This window comes from Paroedura picta, chromosome 15 (genome assembly GCF_049243985.1).
Source record: "Paroedura picta isolate Pp20150507F chromosome 15, Ppicta_v3.0, whole genome shotgun sequence".
Classification (NCBI taxonomy): Eukaryota; Metazoa; Chordata; class Lepidosauria; order Squamata; family Gekkonidae; genus Paroedura; species Paroedura picta.
Window position 1 is genome coordinate 2,896,578 of NC_135383.1, and position 24,325 is coordinate 2,920,902.

The 24,325-nt window shown below is 48.3% G+C and overlaps 1 protein-coding gene across 6 annotated transcripts in view; it reads left to right on the plus strand.

Moving 5' to 3' along the window:
• The window catches only part of RERE (arginine-glutamic acid dipeptide repeats), a 220,896-nt gene that overhangs the window by 49,129 nt on the left and 147,442 nt on the right, over positions 1–24,325 (plus strand). The window contains exon 1 of one of the 6 annotated variants that reach the window (XM_077312432.1): positions 2,965–3,547. The exons of 2 other annotated variants lie outside the window; for them this stretch is intronic. The gene's annotated coding sequence lies outside the window, so the exon portion shown is untranslated. Of the gene's footprint in view, positions 1–2,964; positions 3,548–24,325 lie in introns of those variants that run through there. 3 more of the 6 variants (XM_077312431.1, XM_077312428.1, XM_077312433.1) reach the window with 3 other exon arrangements.

Genomic DNA, 24,325 nt, shown 5'->3' on the forward strand with positions numbered 1-24,325 from the left:
GGGAAGAAGAAGGGAAGCCACTCTGAGACTCCTTTGGGTAGTGAAAAGCAAGGTATAAAAACCAGTTCTTCTCATTCATGTTACTACCCTGGAAAGTAATTTCAGTGTACCTTAAATTTTGGAAAGGTCATATAGATCCCTCCCTGTTTGACGCTCCCCTGACACAAGAGGAGAAGAATAAAGTTGTAACATTGTGGTGTAAAAAAATTCATTGGGATTAATTTTATTTAGACTTTTCAATCCTATCCCAAGCCATTTTTGCTGCTAGTTATTAATACAGATTGGCATTTACAGCTGGCATCAACAGGGATATCCTTTGACTTCTGCTGTTCTGCGGCAGGCTACAGTGGTTATGTTGCTTCCCTGGTGTGCTGTGTGTTTTACTCCTTCTCTTCAATCTTAAAGTGATCCATGTGGTTTTTACATTGTTTTTATCTCTTTGGGATTTGGGGGTGGGGTTGGGGGGGAGAAAGAAATATATCACTGCTTGAAAATTAAAGTAAATACCCCCCCTCCCCAAAATATAGCTGTAGTGCACACACTCAGGATTTAGCCCAAATGTTCTGCCCAAGGTAACACAGGATGCTGTGTTCACACTACTCCTTGACTATTTGATTGGTTTGCGACAGTCATGGTTAGAAGAGGCTCTCCTATTATTTCGGCCACCTTGGAGGCTTCTCTGCACCGGCACAGAAATACGGGAGAAATATAGCATTCACACTTCAGCTGGTTTTATCGTTGGCTTGATCTAGTTGTCCTTGGGAAAAGTCAATAATTGTGTCACGCTTCCCAGGTGAGTTAGCTGTAAGAGGCCTCGTCGTGGACAGGTGCCAGGTGAGTGGGTTGGTGTTCCTGTGCTGAAACAGGTGGGTCCAACGCCCTTGCCATATACCCCACATGTTTAATCTTCTTATTCCATTTGAGGAATTATAGCAGTTCTGGGTAAATTTGTGCAAGATGCTGACGCTATCAGGCGAGGATTCATTTTATTCTGAGGGTCTTGATTTCTTCCTAGAGGCAGGCAGGTTTCATCTGGCTCTGAACCCGGGGGGGGGGGGGGGGGTTGAGACTTTAGAAGAAAAGGCCAACCTGTATCAGTTCCCCTGTCCCCACCTGAGTGTCTGGCCTGACTCCACCCAAGAGGGTGTGTTCTCAAGGGCACATGGGCAGCGCTGGAGACATCTCAGAAGTGCGCGCGCATACGCAAACGTGGCAAGAGTACAACGGACAGCTGCAGAAGTTCCGCCGCGGGAAAAACCGTGTCCTGCGAATTCTGCCTCGGCGGGCTCTCCTTCACACAAGCCCGTTCGGCTGTGCAGAGTGATGGCCACGTTGGTGATAGACGAGGGATTTTCACGTAGCCCGCATAGGCTTAATTCTTCTGGAATCGCTGGGAGGCGAGCGCTACATCTTGCGACTGTTGGAGCCATCCGTCCTTCCCGTGGCTGCCTGTGTGGCAGGCCACGCTTGATTAAAAAATGGGAAAGCGTGGCTACGCGCAGCGTCGGCTTTGTCGCTTGACTCTGGGATTGATTGGGGGGCGGGGGGGGGGCTCTGGCTGTTGCCGTTCCGTCACTGAGCCTCCCGGTTAGGAAGCTTATTCTCGCCCAGCGCCTTCCCCCTTGGAGAGGCTCCCATTGAGAAGCTAATGTGCACCGCTGATCTTTGGAGAGAGCCGGGCTGGCGGTACATGCTTGCCTTCAGAGCGTATTGATCACGGCGGCCTTTCCGGGTGGCAAGGGTGTTCTACTTCATTAGCTGGGCTGGCGGTTGAGGCAGCTGCTTGTCGCTGGCGCGGAATAGATTAAGGCTCCGAGCCCGGGCCTTTCATCTCGCAAAGGACTTGGGAAGCGCCACAATGCAAAACAAACGCTAGCTGGAGCAGATAATAAGCAGTCCCGGTGAGCCTCCGTTCCTGGGGATCATCAGTGCCTGCCATCCTGGCAGGAAGGGTCCTTTGCAGCGGCTGATCGTGCCTCCCGCCCTCAGCCCAGTGAGTTGCTGATGTGCCACTGAGTGAGGCGGCAGGTGGTGTGTCTGGGCCCACAGTGTGCAGAATCGGAACACCCTGCTTGAGAGTCCAGGGGGGCTTGATGTAATGGGGAGCCTGCTATCCTGCTAACCGTTTGATGCATGCAATGAACTAACTCCCCAAACTGGACCAGCAGAAACGTCTGCCTTCTATTTTAAAAAATTATGCATTGAGCCTGGGCATGGCTCCATCGGCCCCCCTTTCTCCTGACCCACCCTTGGAGTCTTCTCTGGCTCTGCTGATCATGGCTGTAATGACTTTGGGGAGGGAGGGGGGTGGTGGGTGGGCTCGGCCGGCTTGGTTGGCAGGTTTTGGAGGTGCAACTCTTCATCTGCTTTGCAGGGCTGCGGGTTTCGCGCCTTCCTCTGCCTTCATCCCAGGCGTGTTTCATGTCCCACAGGGGAAGGTCAAGAGCCGCCTGCCTTTGCTGGAGGGACTCTTGATTCTCTGCTGGGAAAAGGGGAGGAGGGGGGGGGGCTTTTAACAAAACGGCTTAATGGCGGCCTCCGCGGCAGCCCCGGCCTTGGCTCCTCGCCCACCCGGCTTCCACTTTGGGAAGCGTCCTCCGCCGCCGCTCCGCTTGCCTGGCCTGGGCCTCCCGCCCCGCGGCGGCGGCAGGAGTGTTTTGATCTCCGCTTGCGAGACGCCGCGGAGGGGAGGCGCTTCCCGGCTTCGGCCGTCATACTCCGGGCTGCTGCTGCTGCTGCTTCTGCAGCGCTCGTTCGCTCGCTCGTGGGGATGCTCCTCCGCGGGACTGCCGTGTCGAGCTGGCCACGCTGTTAAAGAGCCGCCCCCAGTCTCCCGGCGGCGGCGGCGGCGGAGGAGCGCGCCGGTGCGCCCGGGTAGTCGCCAGCCAGCCCGCCCAGGCCCTGCCAGGGGCGCCCTGGGAAGAGCGGCGGGGCTGGAGCGCCCCCAGGCAGCGCCGGGCCGGAGTCCTTGCCGGGTTTTGCGGCGCGCCGCCGCTTGTTGTCTTTGGGAGGCTGCGCGGCGCTCTCGCTCTCCCTCGCTCTCTCTCTCTCCCGGCGCGTCTGGGTTGAAAGCAAAGGCGGCTGGGTCAGCCGGAGGGAGCATGTGGAGGTGGCCGCGGCCGGGGAGCGGCAGGCAGCTGAGCGGGGCCGCCCGCTAGTGCATGCGCCGCCCGCTGCGCCAAGGCCACCGAGCCGCCGCCGCTTCGCCTTTAAATCCTCCGGCGGCCCGGGCGATGCCGCTGCTGCTCCGCCGCCGCCGCCGCCTCTCGCCCGCTCCGCTGCCTGGCCCAGGCGCGGCGCTGCAGTGAAGCGGGGCCTCCTTTTGTTCGCCAAGTGCCGCCGCCGCCGCCTCCCCCCCCCCCCCATGGGCTGTGCATGTGGGGCTGACCGCCGCCGCCGCCCCTCTTCTGCCTGCGCTCCGGAGAACCGGCCCGGGGTCCGCCGGGGTCAGCCCGGAGCAGCAGCTGCTGGCCTCGCCGGCAGGGGGGCCCACCCCGCACGCCCGCCCGGGCACTCTTCCCCTCGTGCAGTGCGAGCCTTGGCTGCGGTGAGTGCGCGACCCAGGCGCGGGCATGGGGGCTTGGGGGGGGGGGGGGGAGGGCGGGCCCTTGACAGCCATGGCGCCCCTGGGCCCCGCAAGGAGGCCTCGGAACGGGGCCAAAGCGGCGGCCCCCTCGCGGGTGGATCCGGCGTTCGTGTCCTTGGAAATTAGGTCGAAGTGAAACAAAGTCGCGAAACTCGTGCCTCTTGGAAGCGAGCAGCGCAGGACCCCCCCCCCCCCCCCCGGGCCCGCTTCGTTCGCACTCGGGGTCGGCCGGAGAAATCCTCCCCCCCCCCCCCCGAAAGGGAGGCGCCGGGAGGGCCTGCACCGGCCAGGACGCTGTAAGGTTACAAGTTTCCCTTTCGCAGGGGGACTGCTTTGGCTTCTGCACATTCTTTTGCAAGCGGAACAAAGGCAGCCGTGCTATGCCAGGTGAACTGTGTTTTTGGGTCGTTTTTTTAAAACCCTCGGGAAGGACTGGTTGCGAGGCTCTAACAGTGCAGGTTTGTTCTGTGGGGTTTTTTTAGAGGGAGAGAGTCGCCTTTCCCTCCCCCTGCTGAAGTGGGGCAGCCGCGTGCGCTGGAATGCCTTTTATGTTTTTAATTGGTGCCTGGCTTGGGTGGAGAAAGAGCCTTTTTACAATATTTACTCAACCTTGATCTCAGCTGATGTGACAGGAGGACCCGCCGGAGTCAACTGCTGCTTGTTTCCCCAGACAGAAACCAGCTCTGGCTCTTGTTCTGCAACTGAGATTTTGTTTCCGAGCCCCTCTGGGGGGCATGCGGCCTTGGCCCTCCCTGGAGCGTTTGTACAAGGGGGCAGCTTCCTCTGTTTTCACACTGCAGCTGAGGAGACCTGCCAGCTTCTCTCCGTTTACTCTGGGCGTAACTCCCCCCCCCCCCCCCGGAGGCTCTGTGGAGCAGGGGTAGTCAAACTGCGGCCCTCCATGGACTACAATTCCCATGAACCCCTGCCAGCATGGCAGGGGCTCATGGGGATTGTAGTCCATGGACATCTGGAAGGCCGCAGTTTTGACTACCCCTGATATGGAGAAATCACAGCCATGGAGGCTGAATCTTTGTTTCTTCTTCCTGGTTTTTGTCTTGTTCTTTAAAACAAACAAAGCTAGCCAGTTACTCTGTCTGGAAAGGAAGTCCTGTTGCCCTTTCCTACGCATGCTGATTCACTTCAGAGTCCCCTTGAGTGGGATCTATGCCCAGGTAAGTGCTCACAGCATTGCAGCCCAGGCCATTTTGTGAAGCCAAGCAGGGTCATAACTGCGGTGCGAAGGCATCAGCCTGTGGGGCAACCAGCTCTGGGCTCCAACCAGCTCCCTGATTGTGGAGGGGTCGGGGCGGGCCCAAAGAAGCTGTAGGTGCTGCTTTAAAACAAGATCCAAATGGGTAGCCGTGCAGGTCGGCCTGCAAGCACTCAAAAGCTCACGTCTCGAATAAATCTTTGTTGGTCTTCCAGGTGCTACTGGACTCTGATTTTATTGTGCTTAAAACGATTACAGGTTAGACTTCCTTCTTTTTAAAAAATGGGCTCTAACCATAATATGTAAAGTCATTAGATTTTCACGTGGGACCCTTATTTTTAATTTAGGGAGGGTTTGAGCTGTTTTCTAACAGATCCTTGGGGCCCACCAATGTGCATTTGTGTTTGAAACTACAGGTCTCAAGTGCTTGTAGTAACTCTGCTCAGGCAGCCTCTCTGCTTTGGCTGGCAGTTCTCGAAACGCTCCTTGATCTGGCCGCAGGATAGAATGGGCTAGGATTATGCTGTGCTCCCCGCCCTGCCCTGCCAGCCCTCCCTGTGGCCAGCGAAACTTGACAAGCACAGAGTGCTGCTTTACTAGCATATTTTAAAGCCCTCAAACCGTAGATGTGCATTCCCTTTAAGCAGGAATCGGAGAGAGCAAGGGGCCGTTCAGCGTTTGCCTTGTTCTGTGCGGTTAGCATTTATGAATTGAGGCAGGGGCTGACGTCATCTTTCCCTCTCGCCACTTCCTTTGTGTGCTTTCTCCTAGTTTATGGCATGTTTTGTGTGTGCGTGTTGTGCTCCAGGCAGCCGTGGCTGTTTCTCACACGCTTCCATAACCCCTTCAAGTACCTACGTTATATACCCTGATGCAGCCGTATAAGAGAGTCCACTTGTTCCTTAAATTATGCATAATATATATTTGAGGGAATGCTTCCATGGTCTTGTCAACCAGGTTCAGTGAATCGCTTGTATGTGACGTAAGGGTAGCCTTTTATTTTAATTAATAATAATAATGTAACAACCAGTACGGCTTGTTATGTCAAAATGTATCGGCTTCCTTCTGTAATGTGGAGCATCCTGCACTAGAGGTGGCATGGAAGTGCTTGATGGCCCTTCCCTCCCTCCCTTGATGGGACAAGTCAGGTTTTTGTGTTGGTAACAAATGGCTCATTTGATGAGGGTTTTTTCTGGGGGGGGGGCAGGGCTGAGAGATGGCAGCTGGGAGCGAGGTGGGCAGGGAAGATTGGGAAAACAGAATGTTCTCTTTGTAAGTCTTCTCGTTGTATTGGCCATCGGCAGCAATAGTGCTGGTACTTGTGTGCCAGTAGATAGAGAAGCATATATAGTTGTTTACACCCCACCTGTCTACAAAAACTTACTCAAGGTGGCTGGAACTGCAGGTTATGTGTTGAGTTGAGCTCTTCTTTTGATGCTGGAGACCATCTGCCTGAAGCAGAGAAATCTTTTGCTGTGGTTTACAGCAGACTTCTGAATGTTCATTTATTTGTAGTCAGCCTCTCTCAGTGGGTCTCAAGGAGGATTATGCCACTCCCCTGTGGCAGCAGAGATCTCAGACAAGGTAATGGCTTGTAAATTGGAACCAGATTTATTTTGGCCCCTGATCAAACCCTAACCCTCCTCCCTTTTTAAGGCTGCCACTGTACAACAGACAGCTTGTGAAGCTGGACAGGCAGGCTAATTATTTTTTCCCCTTGTTCTTGGCGCTTTTGCAAGACGAGACCTTCAAGAAAGGAGATCCCACAGCCTTTGCTGCCTAGTGGCTGGCAGCAAAAGCACATTCTGTCTCTGGCTATGTAGACAGAAGAGGAACATCCCTGCCCTTGGGAGGCAGGAGTGATCCACCCCAACTCCCCTCTTTGCATCCAGAAAGGAAGGCAATGTGTCATCACTGGGTCTTCAGTGCCTCTTTGCTTTCAAGTAAGGTGAAGTGGCAAAGCTCCACTAACACGTGTGATTTGTATAGCTTTATGTTTGGGGCCACACGTGGGGCTAAGAACCTTAATTTTAAGTCATGTAGGAGACCAGTTCAGGTTGGGACAGCGATGCTCAGGGTTTTTGAAGTCTGATTCCCAGCACCATTCTCCTGACTTCAAATGGCCCTGGGAAATTACTCCCAGGGGCTGTGTCAAGTCATAGAAAAAGCCACAGGGAGACTTGGCTCCCTACCTGGATCTAGCCAAGTTGCCACATTGATTTTTAAAAAAATATGCTGCACATATATGTTTCACGCTTCCCTTGACCACCTGGTAGCGCCATGTGCTAGGGATTTTTCCGGAAGCTCCAGACCATTGGTGGCTCCCAAGAATGGATTATTTTAATACGTTGCTTTCGCAGATGTTGCTGGCTCAGCAGCCTGTTTTGTGTGTGTGTCGAATCAACCAGTGTTGAATCATCCCACCTGAGAACCTATTTCCTCCTTTGTGCGGTCTGGGGAGGCACCTCAAGCCTCGGTGTGATAAGGGCATGCCCAGGAAGAGGTTTGGGGGGTGTTGGGGGGGAGGACTGATCAAAGCCATAAAACCCAAGACGCATGAAATTTGTTTGTACATAACAGCTAATAGGATGCCTCGACTGCTTAATCAGGAGCAAGCAGGGTGGAAGGGGGGAAGGAGCAGAGCCTAAATGAGGCAGGGCTGTTCTTCGGAGGAGTAATAAACAGACTGGAAAAACGCCGCGTGTGAGAGTGACGGCTCTGGGTCATTCACTCCTGTGAAAGCTTCCTGCCTTATGCTAGGCGGCTGGGCATTGATTGCTTGGCAGAGCCCCAGGTAACCATAAGAAGCTGCCCTGCACGGAGTTGGCTGGAGTACACTGTAGTGCAGGGGTAGTCAAACTGCGGCCCTCCAGATGTCCATGGACTACAATTCCCAGGAGCCCCTGCCAGCGAATGCTGGCAGGGGCTCATGGGAATTGTAGTCCATGGACATCTGGAGGGCCACAGGTTGACTACCCCTGCTGTAGTGAACCCAAAAGTCTGTCAGCAGCTCCCCGGGGTTGCAGGGGAGATCTTCCTCATCCTGGTGCTTCTCGGGAAATGTCCTCCATGTCTTGCACATCACCGAGTGTGGAGTCAGGCACCACTGTAGCTCACGTTAACTTTCCTTCTCTCCCACCACAAGTGGATTGGTGCTCTTCTTGCAGGGGTGGGGGCTGTTTTAATGCTGGATTAAGAACGGTCTTAAAAGAATATGTCACAGTGTGGTGAGGAAATGGCAGAGTTGCGCAGCAATTGACAGGGCAGCTGGGAGCACACCGTCGATCCGCTCAGGGCTGGACCCTTCCTGGTAAAACGTGAGCTTGCTGTTAGCGCTTCATACACCTGGTTCTCCCCGCAACGCAGTAAATAAGTACTGCATGTTTGACAAGCAGCTTTCAAGAGAAATGCCTCCTGGGGTCCCTTCCTGCATTGTTGACAGGTGTCTTCACTCATTCCCCACCAGGTTACCTGGTGATAATTTAAAAATGCTGGCTAATAATAATGTTGTCCTCAGGCAGTGACTTGATTTTACACCCCAGTCAGAGCCTAAGAGAGATTTCTGCGCATGGTGGGCTGCCTTATGATACAGTGCATGAGCAGGAGAAGGAGGGACCCTTCATTTTCACATTTGTTTTTTTGTGACACGATCTGTCAAGCTTTAGATTCTGAAGGAAAGGAAAAGCCTGGTGCTGATCAATTCAGAGATAAGTTCAGCTGGACTGGCATGAACTTGAGCTTTCGGATCTCCAGCTGAAAATTTTAGGCAGCACGGAACCCCTCTTGGGGTACTGTGGACAAGTCATTTCTTTGCAGGCACAAGCTGTAGTAAAGGAACAGTAGCAATGGCCTGTCCACCAGATTGTCATGAGGATTACGGGGAATATATGAAACACGTCCTAAGAGTTGTGTGTGTTTTAAGTGCCCTCGAGTCACCTTGGATTTACAGCAGCCACATGCATTAACGACTTCCCAAATGTCCTTTGTTCAGCCCTTGCAAACTGAGCTGTCTGCATAGGAAGTGTTTGTATGTGTTTTGTCTGTTGCAGGTAGACATATTTGCATGATAAAGCATGAAGAAATGTGCATGCGCATAAAAGTTTATACCCAGAATAGAACTTTGTTGGTCTTAAAGTGCCAATGGGCTCAGACCAACATGAATTTACTTTGTGTAAGCCATGTTTTACAAAACGGGAGAACCCCCAAGAGGAAAAGTCCTTCCACCTTTTCTCTGCCCTGCCCCTATTTCCCTTCTTGGTGTTAACCTTATTTTCTTGCCCCAGGTATGTTGATGGAAACCAGGTCTTCTCAGAACTGTGACTTGAAGATCTACTTCCACTGGGGTTTCAATCTCTGGTTTGATTTGAGTCCAGTGGCACCTTAAAGGCCAGCGAGAGTCAGAGCTCCCCAGGAATAGAGATCAGATGATAGGAAGGAATACTTGTAAAAGGTGCATATTGTAATTGTTTTGATTAGAACAGAGGGGAAATGCTTGGGGTTAGAAGATTAGCCTCCGTTGAGTGGGGGGAAATGCCACATCCCAGCATCTGCTGTGCTTGGGCTAGCTGGGCCATCCAAGTCAGGGCAAGATAGTTCTAAGAAAGATCTCTATTTCCCAAGAGAATAATTTGGGGAAAAATTGAAACAGTAAAAATAAGCTTTTAAAAATTCTGTTGTGGAGTGCCATCTTTGTTGGTGGTGTGAGCTCATCTGGACAATGAAAAGCTGCATCATAAAAAAAAAAGTTGGGGGCGTTCGAATTAAAACGATCATTTAGTTATTTCTTTCTAAGCACATCTTAATGCTGACCTTGAGTGGCCTGTGGGTTCTCACAGTGTGGGGGAAAGACACAAATGTTGGTAGGCAAGTTGATTTTTTCTTTTAGTCCAGCCAAGAGAAGGTCTCAGTTCAGGCACAAAGGTTTTGCTGCAGCATGATGCTGGGGCTTTTGTTTGTTTCTATTATTAAGGACAATTTCTCATCTGACAGCAGGGGTGGAATCCTCTCCTCTCCTCACCGTTAGCTAAAGTGTGGGGGGAATGAGAGCTGTAAATTCTGCATTAGCAGCATGACTGCACGCTTCCTCGAGGGGGAAGTAAGAGTGCAAATTTTCCAAGGAATGATTCATTGTGATTAGCTTCTTCTGTGAAAATGGCTATAATTTAGGTGCAACAATCTAAGGTTCTGTGCCAAACTTGTGGTGCCGCAATCTTAATTCCTAGAAGTTAGATACTGCTGTGCTGTTCCCCCCACCCCACTCCTCAAAGTCTAGACTCTTCCAGCTGTTGAAGCCGCACACAAACAGGAGGCCAAGACTTCAAAGCTCTGCCTAAGGTTGATTTCCATCTCTGTTTTTGAAGTGTGTACTTTCTGTGCTTTAGAGGCTGTAGGACTCGGTCTGGGGAAGAAAGCTGGGCACACCTTGAATCCTCTGAAACAGAGGAGACTGTCTATTATCCCTCCCACCCCCTCCGCAGACTCATTATCTCTCCGTCATCTTCATGGGCAGAAGACGCTCAGTGAACATCAGAGCCATTGAACTGGTGCCATTTAATTTTATTTGAAACGTTTATTAGCCACCCTTCTGCTGTAGAGGAACTTGCGATGTAAATAGCCATACATAACAGCAAAGGTTGTCAGAACTTTTCTCCATCTTCACAGTTCTCAAATAGTCTGGGGACTGAGAGCAATCCAAGCATGGGTTCCCCAAGCAGTCTGCGAGGTGCAGGAATTTCAAGGTAAATGCCCTCAGAAGGATTTCATTTCCTTGCTTCATTTCCTTGAGTGTTCACAAAATTAACAGTGGCAGTAGTGTCCAAAGCATGCAGAATTGGGAGGGGAGAACACATTCACCTATACCTTGGTGAACTTGTCCTCAAGTCTCTATTCCAGGATAAGGCATTTTTGGAAACCAACCAGGTCTTCTGGCAGACTGGAGATATCTTAGACAAGTTCATGTTTGTAACCACTGACCTAGTATTCTGGGCACAAGTCCACCCTGGAATCCTGTGGTAGATCCTGCTGTATCATGAACTGGTAGACAATAGAGTGACATCTTTCAAAGGGATGGGCCTTCCACATCATAGACCAGGGGTAGTCAAACTGCGGCCCTCCAGATGTCCATGGACTACAGTTCCCACGAGCCTCATGGGAATTGTGGTCCATGGACATCTGGAAAGCCACAGTTTGACTACCCCTGTCATAGACTTTTCCAGGCCATGACTGAAAGAAGCCTCATCTTTTCCTCTGGTGAGCTTATTCTTCATCTCAGAACACACTTCTTTCATTTACATCGGAACCATTTTAGCTTTACCGCTGTAATGTCTATTGTTCTTGTAGTGATTTCAAGTGTACTATTTAACCTTTACCATCTCCAAGGTCATTAGTTGAAGTCACATTTCTAAGTTACCCTAGAGCAGGGGTAGTCAAACTGCGGCCCTCCAGATGTCCATGGACTACAATTCCCAGGAGCCCCCTGCCAGCGAATGCTGGCAGCGGGCTCCTGGGAATTGTAGTCCATGGACATCTGGAGGGCCGCAGTTTGACTACCCCTGCCCTAGAGTGTCCCATGGTCCTGAGAACCCAGTTCTGAAGACAATAATTCACCCCCAGAATAACCTCGACACATCCGTGTTGGTCTTCTGTAGCAATCAAACCAAACAACTGTAGGTTCGAGTCACTAACAAAGATTCACTCTCAAGAAATGAACCAGCGGCTACTTAGCTGGCTTTAGGAATGGGATTAGACTAATTCATGATGGAGGATAGGTCTACTACAATTATTAGCCCTGAGATTAAGGAAAACTGCCATCTTCTTTTAGAAATAATTCTTGATTTTGTATCTGTTCCACAGCAAAGAATTTCAGATCTCATCCCCTCCTTACTATGCTATAGCCAAAAGTGTCCACAGCAGGTGGTTAATATTACAAGGTGAGGTGAAGGGAATGATTGCAGTAGAATGCAGGAGGCCGTAAATCTCAAGCAGGTTTTTTTTTTAAATGGAAAGAAACCCTCTCTTTAAATCAGGGAGAGCAATCTCAAGAGCGTTTGTTTTTACAAGCAGTCTAAACATATACTGCATTTGATCGGCTTCTGCCTTTTCAAAAATCCAGCAAAGGAACAACAAAAAAAAGTGCCCCCCCCCTTTTGTGGAAACAAAACAGTTCCTTTGAGGTTAGTGCTAAGAATGGTGTGCACCTCCCCCCCCCCCAAATATAGGCTTCCCTCTGATGGAAGAATAAGGAGGATCTGTGAATGTTGAACGTGGAAAGAAGAGGTCTTGAAGATGAGGTCTTGACCGTGTGTGCCTAATAATATTATAGTGTAAGTTTGCTTAGCGCTAGCTGTTAACCAAAACTGTGAGAGGGGAGTGGTGTGAGGAAGCCAGGGTTGTTGGATTGCACAGAGGCTGACTATACCCTTCCACGGTGTAATAAACTGAATTTGCTACAGTCTGTTTCAACATGTTGTCATCTCCCTTCCTCTTACAAAAACTTTTTTTCAAACATTGTTTATGTTTTTTTATATGCCTATTCAAAGCATGTCGACAGCAGCACTTCCAATAGCTCACTTTAAAGAACATTTGTTCCGTAAAAAAGAGAAGAAACCCAGCCTGATGGATCCACCTTGCTTTGCTTCCTTACCCAAAAAAGGAGGAGATACTAGTCCAGAAAGAAATTCGATTAGCTTACCCGCAGCCCGATGCCACGGTAAAAGACCCAAATCTACACACGTTTGCCTGCATGGCTACCTGGCGGTTGTGGATGACCAGGCAAAAAGGCTATACATGGGACTCTTGGGTTGGTTTGTGTATTCCTGTTATTGGATTTGCTGATCTTCCCTATACATTATGCAGTGAAATGACAGCCATGTTGAGTCAGAAATGTTGATTGCTATTGATCGAGGCAGAATCCTTTCAGCTCTCTCATATTCACTGCAAGGCCTGACGATAAGGTTGGTCCCAGTGAAAATGGCCGAAAGCTTTGTTGGGTTTTTGTCGAATGGCGTCCCTGCCCTTGCTTGCCATTCTTGCCTGCCCAGTGCTTCCCAGGCAACTGTTCCTGCATAAAGTACGGCACAATGCTGATCTTCTCTTTGGAATTCTGTGTCAATTAAATGGGATCAGAGAGCTAACATATCTGTGCTATAAATAGTGCAGTTGGTGTGATCCTGCTGCTTATGCAGCTGCAAGTGTTGCTTGAACGCAGTTGGTGCAGGCCTTTACTGGCCATTGTTCATGGTACTTGTGTGCCTGACTGGTAAGACACTAGTGTCCTATAACATATGACATGTGATAATGCTTGTTCTGATAGATGTGTTACTGTTGATAAGTGTGAAAATGTGTGTGGGGATCTCTGCATAGTTCAGCAGCAGAGCACGGGAAAAAATTGGCTGACATTTGGAGTATCCTGCAGATGGCACAGGTATAGCCACGTGGGACTGTTTTGAGAGTGTATCACTCCCTTCTGAGCCAGTGATTGGTGCTGGTGCCTTGTTTTCCCTCTGAGGGGAGGGCATCTGTGTTTGGTTGATTCTTGCCTGTTGCTTGGGAGGCAGGAGGCTATCCCCCCCCCCCCACACACAAACACACTTCCTGCTTCCTGGTGGGAATCTACTTCACTCCAGTTTTCCCTCCTGCCTTAGAGGGAGAGGAGCTGGCTGTGTAGCTCTGTGTCTTTTCATGCATTTTCCTTAACTTTCGGTTCCCTTTCTCTTATTTCCTTGCTTTCCTAGCCTTTCTCTTAGTTATTGTTCTTTTCTCTTAGAGCTGATAACCACCTCGTTTTTCCTATGCCAGTTATCCATGTGACCAAATGCCTCAAGTGTTTGCTGCACCTCCCATTGCCATCTTGTCCCTCTTAAACTGCAGCTCTGTGTGGCCCTTAAGAACATGGCCACTAGCAGAGTGGAGGATGGCTTACTCTCCTACAGGGATTTGGAAGTCCACATTGAACATGCGGCCAGAGAGGCATCGACTCATAAGTAGTTGATCTGCTTGCCACACACATGAACAATCAAGTATCTCACTTCTTTTCAATGTCCACAGAGGATGGGGACCTACCCAGGACTTAACTATTACTTTGGAAGGTCCCAACACAGATTCCCTCCCCTCAGAGGGAGAAGGACCCTTCTCAGTAAGTAACCAGTGATCGTTTACAGTCACACGGATTTGGTTGCTGGCACCCAGATTTAGCAGACAGCATTCCTTTGCTATGTTTTTGGCCTGAGGACGGCTAATTGTCTTGACTGTGACTGTGTGCATGTAACTGGATCTCGATTTAGCGTGTCTGGGGCTTCTGGGAAAAATTTCTGAATCACATCTGAACAAATGAAATAGCGTTAGTGAAATTTAAGCAATATTATTATTATTATTATTATTATTATTATTATTATTATTATTATTATTATTATTATTATTATTATTATTAGACGCAAAGGAAGGCAAATACATCATGTAAAATCAATGAAAGGTTTGTCCATGCTTCATATTCTACATCTAGCCCATCTAACATGATTGATTTGTGGTAGAACTGCCTGCGCATCTATAGAATGACTGTATTTACATATGTGAGGCATGAAGTTTTCTGGAAATTTTCTCTCTGCATCCCTGGATATAAATGGCTGCCGTATAATCATGGCCATGCCCTAGGATCATCATTGGCCTGGCACTTGTGCCAACTCAGTGGAGATCTGAAGCCGTTTGGTGAGGAGAATCACAAAATCATAGAGTTTGAAGGGGCCGTACAGTCCATCTAGCCCATGTAGGATCATCCTAAAACAAGCCCAGCTGCAGCTTAAAGACTGCCAGGGAGGGGGTGCTCACCACTTCCCTTGGCAGGTGACTCTCCTGCTGAACTACTGTTGCTGTAAAACATTCCCCCCCCCTAATATCCAGCTGTTATCTTTCTGGTACCTCTTTAAAGCAGAGGGACCGTGACATTGGAACAGGCTTTGCTTTGAGAATTACCTGTGACCATTATTGTCTAGCAATCAGATAATGTCTTTACCTATTTCCTGCCTCATTCAGATAAAATGTAGATAGGTGTTCATCCAGTGAAAAGTGTCCACAGTCGGTTGCTAAAGATATAAGGTGCAGTGATGGAAAATACCTAATTTGTTGTAGATGCGATTGTTGTTTCAGTTAGCATTTGGTTGAATCCTAGTAGCGTGTTTTGTTGCTGTAATTCATTCGTTGTGGCAAGATCTTTGCTGCTACTGTCGAATGCTGCTTGTCAATATTGGGCAGGAGAAAATGGGCAGGGAAGGTGAGGTTGCTTGGTAGGGATGAGTGTGTTTTGACATCCTTGTTGGTAAATAGAGGCTTTGGAGTACCGGCGACGCCACATATAGACCTTTAGATTTGACATGTGGCCAGTGTTTCTCTCCTGGCATTGTGATAGCTCATGCTTGGTAGGATACCTGGTAGTGACAATCAATCTGTTGCTAGAGATCAGAATATGATATGCTTATGAAAGAGCCTCCTCCATCTGCATGTCTTGATCTAGCAATATCAGGCATATGCCTGTCATGGGAATGCAGCTTTGGCTGTGAGAGAAACTATTTTGAAGTACTAATTGTTGTTCTGTGGGCACAATTACTGTCCTGAAATCCAGTAGTCACCGTATGTGCCTTTTTCATCCATTAGGGACAGGCAGTTTCTATATTCCCCTTAAACTGACCCTTCAGGGTGCCCTGGAATAACGTCTAGTTAGAGTGTATTCACGGAGGCATAGATTTACTTACAAATAAGCAGACTTGCACCCTGCATAGTGCAAGATCCCAAAGAGTGGAAGATTTCTCCTTTTTAAAAATGGTGGCCTGTTCTCTTGACGAGTAAGGTAGATGGTTCACAGCTAACACACTGGCAGGGCTTTGGGGGCTAGATCCGAACCACTCACTACCAGCTGTTCCTTTCTGGCGTAGACGGTCCTAAATGGCTTTTGGTGAAAAATGTGCAATCAGTTCCTGAGTTACCAGTGATTTGGAGCACCTCCTGAACTGTTTTCATGCACCAGCACACTTCTCTGCTCTCAGGGATAGATCCCAGTTCAGCACATGCTAGGGGTTAGCCAGTCTGCAGTGAATTCCATCTGGACCTGCAGATCTTACAATTTATCTCATGGGAGAGGTTAGGCTGCTAGAGAGGGAGGGGGGAAAATAGCCATATTGAATAGATTTAATTGGGTCCTGCATGCCTGCTTAATAGAAACCTGGTGAAATTCTGGTTGCACAGAGAGAGCTGTTGTAAAAATCGCAGTTGGCCGTTCATCAGGTTTCATGTGCAAGGAGAAAAGCTTTTGCCGGAGGGGAGGAGCTAGGCTTGTGATTACTCATGCGCGATGAAAGGAGACTTGGAAGTGTGTATTTTTGTGGTGTCTTTGTGTGTATCTGTGTAAATGTCCCTTAGTGCTTTCTTACTTGTTGGCAGTACTTGATTTCTGAAACATGGGTTCATCTTCCATCTTCTCATGCAAACTCACATGTTGGGACTGTGCTCACACAGACCGTCCGCAGACATTTTCTTTCTAGCTCAGAACTCCAAAGAGGGGCCATCCTGCCATTTTCTGGAGCCAGTGCATGTGTGTGATTCTCGCCCAATGTGTCACTTGCTCTGTCAGCAGGTGGCTCCTCCCCTTGGTTCCTTTTTAACTACCAGGAGGATAGGAAGGTTTCTAGCATGCTCTGTTGATTTTTCGTTGTCATTGTGGGTGAAAGAAGATTCCTTTTTTTCGGCCGAGGACCTGTTTTGCACTCCGTCGGGAATCTGTTTTGAAGGAGGCTGGGCTTTCCCAGTTCCATTGTGCTTGTGGTCCCTTGTCATGGTGTCCAAGGCACGATTTTTAAAAATGTGCAACAAAGATGAATACTTTTTTGGTGAAGTTTTTTGTTTGTTTGTTAGTTTTGTTTTGCATTGTTGCCTGTTAGGGGGTGAGATTCTTGCTTGCAGAAGATATTTTAAGACATGAACATTGTGGTTGCTCAGAAAGGAAGGGGCTTTGCGCGTGCTTTGAGGATTCTTGGCGTCTTCATTGGCTTCGCTGGATGCCAAGTTGAGCCCTCTCTGGAAGCCTTGGCGTTAGTGAGTCCACAAATCCTGGTGTTCGCTCATGTTCCGGTGTGAGCAGTGAATTGTGCGAACAGCTGTACGTGTTGAGTCATAGAAGGAATTGTTGAACTGTGTGATAAGGCATTAACAGTATTTGGCCAGGGTTCTTCAGCTCCGTCCCCCTCCCCAGTTATTTGGCAAAGCTTCGTAAAAGCAGTGTGCACAAGGCCTTTTGGGCGTTTGTCTAGGGAAGATTGAGCTGACCCAGTTTGTGGAATAAGGCAGGGTTAGTCAACCTGTGGTCCTCCAGATGTCCATGAACTACAATTCCCATGAGCCCCTGCCAGCGTTCGCTGGCAGGGGCTCATGGGAATTGTAGTCCATGGACATCTGGAGGACCACAGGTTGACTACTCCTGGAATAAGGATTCATTGGAATTTGTCTTCATCCTTATTCTTGTATGGTGCCCTTCCCCATCCGGCTCAAGGCGGCTCACAACAAATACTTAATACTTATAATACTTATAATAAAATAAAATGAGTACCCAGCTTGCTGGGGGGTAAACGGTCATGACTGGGGAAGGCACTGGCAAACCACCCCGTGTTGAGTCTGCCATGAAAACGCTGGAGGGCGTCACCCCAAGGGTCAGACATGACTCGGTGCTTGCACAGGGGATACCTTTACCTTTACCTATAATAAAATATTAATTCAGGTTAATTATTTTAAAAACATGTAAAAACTGCCTATTTCCTTATATATACCCTTGCAGAAGGGGTTTATACCCTTGAGGGGTTTATGGGTGGGGTAGGGGTGGATGGATTCTCAAGGAGGGAGGCTGGTATTTTAGACATTACTTTCCTGAACTGTAATTGTGTGTTTCCAATAATTTGCGGGCACGTGTTTGGTGCACGACCCACTTCTGTCTTCCTGCTGTTTGGTAAGGGTTGTGTACACGATACACAGCTGGTTGGATAACCTTAATCCCTTAAAAGCCTCTTGCCAACCCACTGACAACATCTCGGTGTTAGGAATCCATCTTGCTAACAAGGGGGAGGGGCCTGGTGTTGTCTGGTCTCGTATGATTGCTTTGGAAGGTTTCGGCATTGAGAAATTGCTGCCGTCTTGAAGCGACTAAATATGATTTTTACTTTGATGTATGGCTTCAGTATTCCTGCGTTTGCTTGTCTGGAACATTAGCCTGTAATTATGAAGGCTGAGAGGATTTTCCTTGTAATCTATCATTGTGCGGCCCTTCTTACACTTTTATGATCTTCTGCATATTTTTTTGGAGAGTTTAGGGCCTATTGAAATACGGGGGAAGGAGGAGGAAGAGCACTGGCAAGGAGGAGGAAAGGTGTGTGTGATAGATGAGCAATCTGATTTGAGGTTTCTCACACAAGTGTTCCCAGAGCACCTTTACGCCCTGACCTCATTGAGCTTGAGGCAGTCTTGAAACGGGGTGGACAGGCCTGTGGTTTTGTGGGGTCTGCTTTGCCCTTGCGTTGGCCTGCAGAAGTACTTGGGCGTAAATACTTCATGATTTCGCACGTGAAGTTCACCTTCTTGGAAAGGTCCCGAGTACCTTGGAGTTACAGTTGTATTCAGGGGAAGGCTCTGTTCTTGTGGCTTATGCAAGTTGGCAAAGAGGATCTGAGTCCAATAGCATCTTTAAGACCAACAAAGATTTATTCAAAGCGGGAGCTTTTGAGTGCATGCACAGAGTGCACAAAAATAGAGTCCAGTTAGCGCCTTTAAGACCAACAAAGATTTATTCAAAGCGGGAGCTTTTGAGTGCATGCACAGAGTGCACAAAAATAGAGTCCAGTTAGCGCCTTTAAGACCAACAAAGATTTATTCAAGGTATGAGCATTCAAGTGCAAGCACTCTTCCTCAGACTAAGGAAATGTGTGTGTAAGGCAGTGTGGGGCAGTTTGGGAAATGATGATATTGTGGAAATGATGATATAGTGGAGAATATGCAAACCTCTACACACACATAACACACACACCCACACCCAGCCTATAGTAAGAGGAAGGGATCAAGTCTCCATTTCACACATGAATAAGCAGCCTTAATCTCCTGATTACAAGGGTGCTACTGTACTGGGGAAGAGAGGGCTTTGTTGGGGGGGGGGACTTTGACGGCTGCTCTGTCATTAACCGAAATAGCTGGCTCTTTGGAGAGAATGAACCCAATGTCTAAAATTAACGCCAGATCGTCTTCAGCCATAAATCTTGTTAAGCTCAGTCTGTGTAGGAAAGTATTTAAGGAACAAGGAGCAGCACTGAGGACTATTCTTGCCTAGTCAACTTGCATAGAAATAATACATTGTCAGGCCAGGAAGTGTCAACAAAAGGAGGCATTGGGAGTCCTGATATCCATACTGCGGTTGTGCATAAAGTAAGGTTGATGTATCTTGAGGTGGAGGGGGTGGCGCCATTCTGCAGAGGCCAATTTGTGAAACTGAGATGTATTTTGCAAATAAAAGTCTTTGCACCTAAGCTTCCCATCCCATGCCTGAATCTGGTTTTCTCCATGTGGCACTTTTTTATTTATTAAAATAAAAAAGGCTTTATGATGCCTTTCCACCCAATTAGGTGGCAAACATTTTTTAAAATTAAAACGTTTGCGCAGTTCATACATTTGAAATGATAAAGAAGTTTGGTTAAAAAACACTAACATTTTATCTGCTAGGTGCTTTATTGACTAGAACCTGTGTGTGTTCCAAGGAATATTATTATTAAGTGTATTTTAAAAAGAAGCGTCACAAAGAATGGGAGAAAGCACTAGCCTCACATTGTCCCAAGCAGAGGTACACCTTTCTAAGGGCTAGGAAGGCTGTAACTGGGCTCTGTATCTGTTTCCCAAGAATTAGAGGCATGCGGCCCTCCAGATGTCCATGGACTACAATTCCCATGAGCCCCTGCCAGCATTTGCTGGCAGGGGCTCATGGGAATTGTAGTCCATGGACATCTGGAGGGCCGCAGATTGACTATCCCTGAATTAGAGTCTTCACTTTGCTTGGGGGTTCTGGATGGAGAGATTTGGGATTTTAGGAACTTGGGGGGGGGAGACACAGCTTGGTGGCCTGGGGTGGGGAGGCAGATGTGTAGGTGGGAGTCCATGGTCCTCCACAGGCATCCCCAATTGCTTTTTGTTCTGCAGCCATGAGGGATAAAAGCCGCATGTGTTTTGATACTATTAATACTTGGATCTTGGCCAGGCTACTGGATTCCAAAGGCAAAACTCTGTGTTCGAGTTTCACACTAATCTAGGAGAGGTCAGTCTATGAGCGTTTCACACTAATCTCAGAGAGGTCTAGGAGAGAAGCCAGATTGCAGCTGTAGCAATGGACAACAGTGGGGCATTATCTCAGTCCAGCCTGCATGCTCTTGTCTGCTGCTTTGAACAGATACATGAGAGCAGAAGGCAGTATATATTTCTTTTATTATATAAATAAAAGGAAAATCCTTGGTTTAGTGGCAGAAAGCTTTTAACTAGGCTACGGTAATTGTGGAACAAGGTCCGTGTTTCAGATGTCCTCAGTTTCCTTCTTTTGTGGGTCACCTCAAAATAGCTTTATTTCATTTCTGGGGATTTAAATAGAGGACACAGTTGAGGCTTTCCAGCAGAGAAGCTGCAGAGGGTGTGGGGTGCAAGAAGATTTGGCAAGGGCTTTTAATGCCCCTGTATGGTTCAGTTTCTGTAGCCATTTGAAACTGAGTTTTAAAACAAAGAACCAAGTAACAATGCTGAGAGCCATCTTGGTGTAGTGGTTGGAGCGCCGACTTCTAATCTGGCTGGGTTTGATTCCCTGCTCCGCCCCCACATGCAGCCAGCTGGGTGACCTTGGGCTAGTCACAACACTGATAAAGCTGTTCTGACTGAGCAGTAATATCAGGGCTATCTCAGCCCCACCTCCTTCACAGGGTGTCTGTTGTGGGGAGAGGAAAGGGAAGGCGATTGGAAGCCACTTTGAGTCTCCTTCGGGTAGAGAAAAGCAGCATGTAAGAACCAACTCTTCTTCTTCTCCTGCTTAAGATCTTCCTTTCTGAGACAAAAATGTATGTCTCTATGTTTTTAAAACTAAATATGTGGGGCATGATTAAGCTGCACAAATATTTGAAGCTTTGGCACCGCACTAGGCCTGCCAGGAGTCAAATATTTGCTGTTGAAATTAAATCTTAGCCAAACGCGCTGACACTTCAGTTTGTCGCTCTGGAGGAGAGGCACTGGATCGAAGCCTAGCTGTGGTGACTTCTTAAGAATAGTGCCTCAGTGTGCTCTGGAAAGTGCCAATGCATTGGTGATGTGCATATTAAGTAAAAGCCTGATTACTATAAATAACTCGGCGGACAAACATTGATTTGTGGTGTCCTGATGACATTGTGAGTTGCTTGCAAAACTCGCCTGTGGTTTGGTAGTGCACACGGTAATATATAAATAACTTCCTGCCCTTAAATCGAGTGTACTGTCCTCATTTTGTCCGAGTATTTCTCTTGTTCCGCTCTAGATTAGTTTGGCAGCTTTTTTCTAACTGCAGCTGAAAGCTTAGAAGTTTGTGTCGGTGTTTCTGTTGTGGAAGGTCAGTGGGCTCTCTCAAAGAAAATGTTTAAGTAGGATTTCTCGGCAGGTGTGCGGCGTGTTGATGACATTTTTAGCTGCTACCATGGAAATCTGTGGGGTGCAGACATAGCAGCATTTTTACGGAAGCCTAGCCAGGAGCCTAAGGGACATAAACTAGTGCTCCTTAATGCAAAGTTTGAGAGCCAGTGGGCCGAAATGCTGTGAAGCTACAATGCCGGATGCCTGCAAACTATGGCTTGCAAGTTGGGATCCAGCTTTGAGTCTGAAGGGGTTCCTTATTCCATCCTCCTTTAGCTGCTGCTACCTGTATTGGGGAGGGAACAGAGAAGAGCAAGCGGACAGTCTCGATAATTTGCATGCTGTGGATTGCCAGCATTGCGCCAGCATCATCTGTTGGAATCTGGAGCTCAGACTGTGGTCCTCTAAAGCCCATGGACTCCTCAGCCCTGGAAATGTTCCCCCAGTTCCAGCATTGCTTGCCTCCCGTCATGCTTTTCTACACCCAAGCGATGCCTTGGGTAGAGGTTCTGTGCTCCTGCCGTCTGTGGCTCATCCATTAAGGGGAAAAGAAATATTCCTGCAGTTTGGCCCTCGTGAAGGCTTTTTAACTCTTCTCTTTTATAAAGCTGTCTGACATCCTGAAATAGCAACTCTCTTCCTTTGGCTCCAGACTGTGCTCAGTTCCCTTGGTAATCATCCTCGTAGCGAAACCAGCCCCTTACAGATTACTTGGAGCTTGTTTTCCACACAGGTTTCTTTAAAAACAAAAACAAAACAGAAGCCAAGCTCTGCTTTGTCTGATGTTTTGTTATGGTTAATTCTTTTTGGTGGTTTCTTCTGTGTACTTATAAGCTTGACTTGTTTGGGGAAAGGCAAAATATTCTCCCATCTATTTTGCAGTTTCTTCCTCCTGTTTTCTCCATTTGATGCCGTCAGAAGTCACCCAGCCATCAAAAAGTGCACAGCAGGGCAAGAAATGCTTGCTGAATTGTCTAAAACTGGAAGCTGCTGTCTGGAATGAGAAGTACTTTTCTAGCCCTCATGAAAGGTGGCAGCTAAGGCGGACTCCGTTCTGGGAGTTTCCTTCTCTTAGGCCAGGCGTAGTCAAACTGCGGCCCTTCAGATGTCCATGGACTACAATTCCCAAGAGCCTCCGCCAGATCCGTCTGATGTCAGACTTAAATTGCTTGTGCAGAGTAAAAATGTTCCTTATCTGGTGTTCTGTTGAATTTATTGGTTTGTCTAGTTGCGTGGTGTCTTTTGAGGACCCCCCCCCCTGCCCAGTATACACACCTCTTGTTTTGCTAGCCGTTGGAAATTGTTCTGGAATTCTGTGAGATGCTTTGAATATTTCTATTGGCGTTTCATAGTTTCCGTGTCTTTGAGTTTGGATTTTTTAAAATAACAATTGGTGTGAATTGCTTCCAGCCTTTGTAAGGGAGATTGCAACATGTAAATGTCTTGCACAGATATTCCAGTGACCCACTTTCCAGGCTGGACATAATGCCTGCAGGTCAGCCTTTCCTTGGCCTTAGCTCTGTTCTCGCATTTCAGTGATTGTTGCTCACAGCGGGGAGGAGAGATCAAAGTAGCAGGGGTCATGGACACAAAGGTGGCATTAGAGGAGCAGCGTAAAGGAGCGAGTGCAGTGTGAAAGTAGCCCAGAGTTTTGCAGAGGCCGACTGGGAATCCTTCCAACCTCCTTAGAAGTCTCACTGGTTCTTCAGATCGTACCAGTGATATTGGGAACTGCCTTATAAACATGGAAAGATCATGTTAAATCTGTCTTGCATCAGAGGATCTGGGTGGGAGTCTGCCATAATGGGTTTCATGTGCGAAGGCAGCCGAAGGGGTGGGTGGGTTTTTGGCTAGTGCAGAACTGTAATTTCCTCGTGGGTGGCTGCACTTGTGGCGGGGCTTTAAATAATGGTCCTCTTTCGGGGCCAGGAAGAAGCTTCCCCCCCCAGGTCATGGTGGGCTTGGGAGCCCTGGGGATAGTTTCTCCTGTTCCTTGGGTGAGGCTGGACTTCATTGATACCTTCTTGTGGCAGGCACAGGTTTGGGTGGCTTTGCTCTGTGGCAGGATGAAGTGGTAGAGCCCGTCCTTGGCCTCCTTCAGCTGAATCTATGATGTCTTCTCTTCTTACCCAGTTTGTGGGAAAGAATTGCGGTGGATAAGAAACAAGAGTTGAATCTGTTGCCCCAGCCCATCCAGTGGGCAGCGAACACTATTTACTCCACTTCTGCATCTGATTCCTGGGTGTTTCCACTCCCTTTGCTCTTGTAAACTGGAGACTGGAACAGGCCAACTTTTTTACGGTTTGAGATATTTTGGCTAAGCTGAAGGAATGAATTGTCATTAGCACAACGTCTGAAACTCTGCATTGGGTGAAATGTGCATGTGTATGAGCACACCCGCCAGCACACCAAATAATGGATCGCAGTGTCTCTTAGTTTTGGGTTTGGAAACTGGATATTTGGCTTAATAGGGGTGGTATTTTTGCTTGTGAAAATAGCTGCTTTATTTAGCTGCCCTTCCTAAGTTTCCCCTCCCCCCTCAAAAAAAAAATCTCCAAGTATTTCCTTCCCCTCCTCCAGTAAAATAGGACTTGTATTTGAAGGAAGAAGTAGGACCTGATGATTTTATCTGAACTGTCATTTCACATAGCCCATCTGTCAAACAGCCCCTCGACCTGGATTTCAGAGTGACGGCATAATATCCCCCGAGTCAGAGCAGATCAGTGTGAAGGTGGATTTTGCCAGAGGAGAATGGTGATTTTTGTAGGATAATAGAGACTTTCTCTCTTGCTCAAAATCTCCCATAAAAATAACCCTCTGCAGACCTGAGTGGATCTCATTTTTAGAGGAGCAGTAAAGTAACTCCTAGCCCTGTC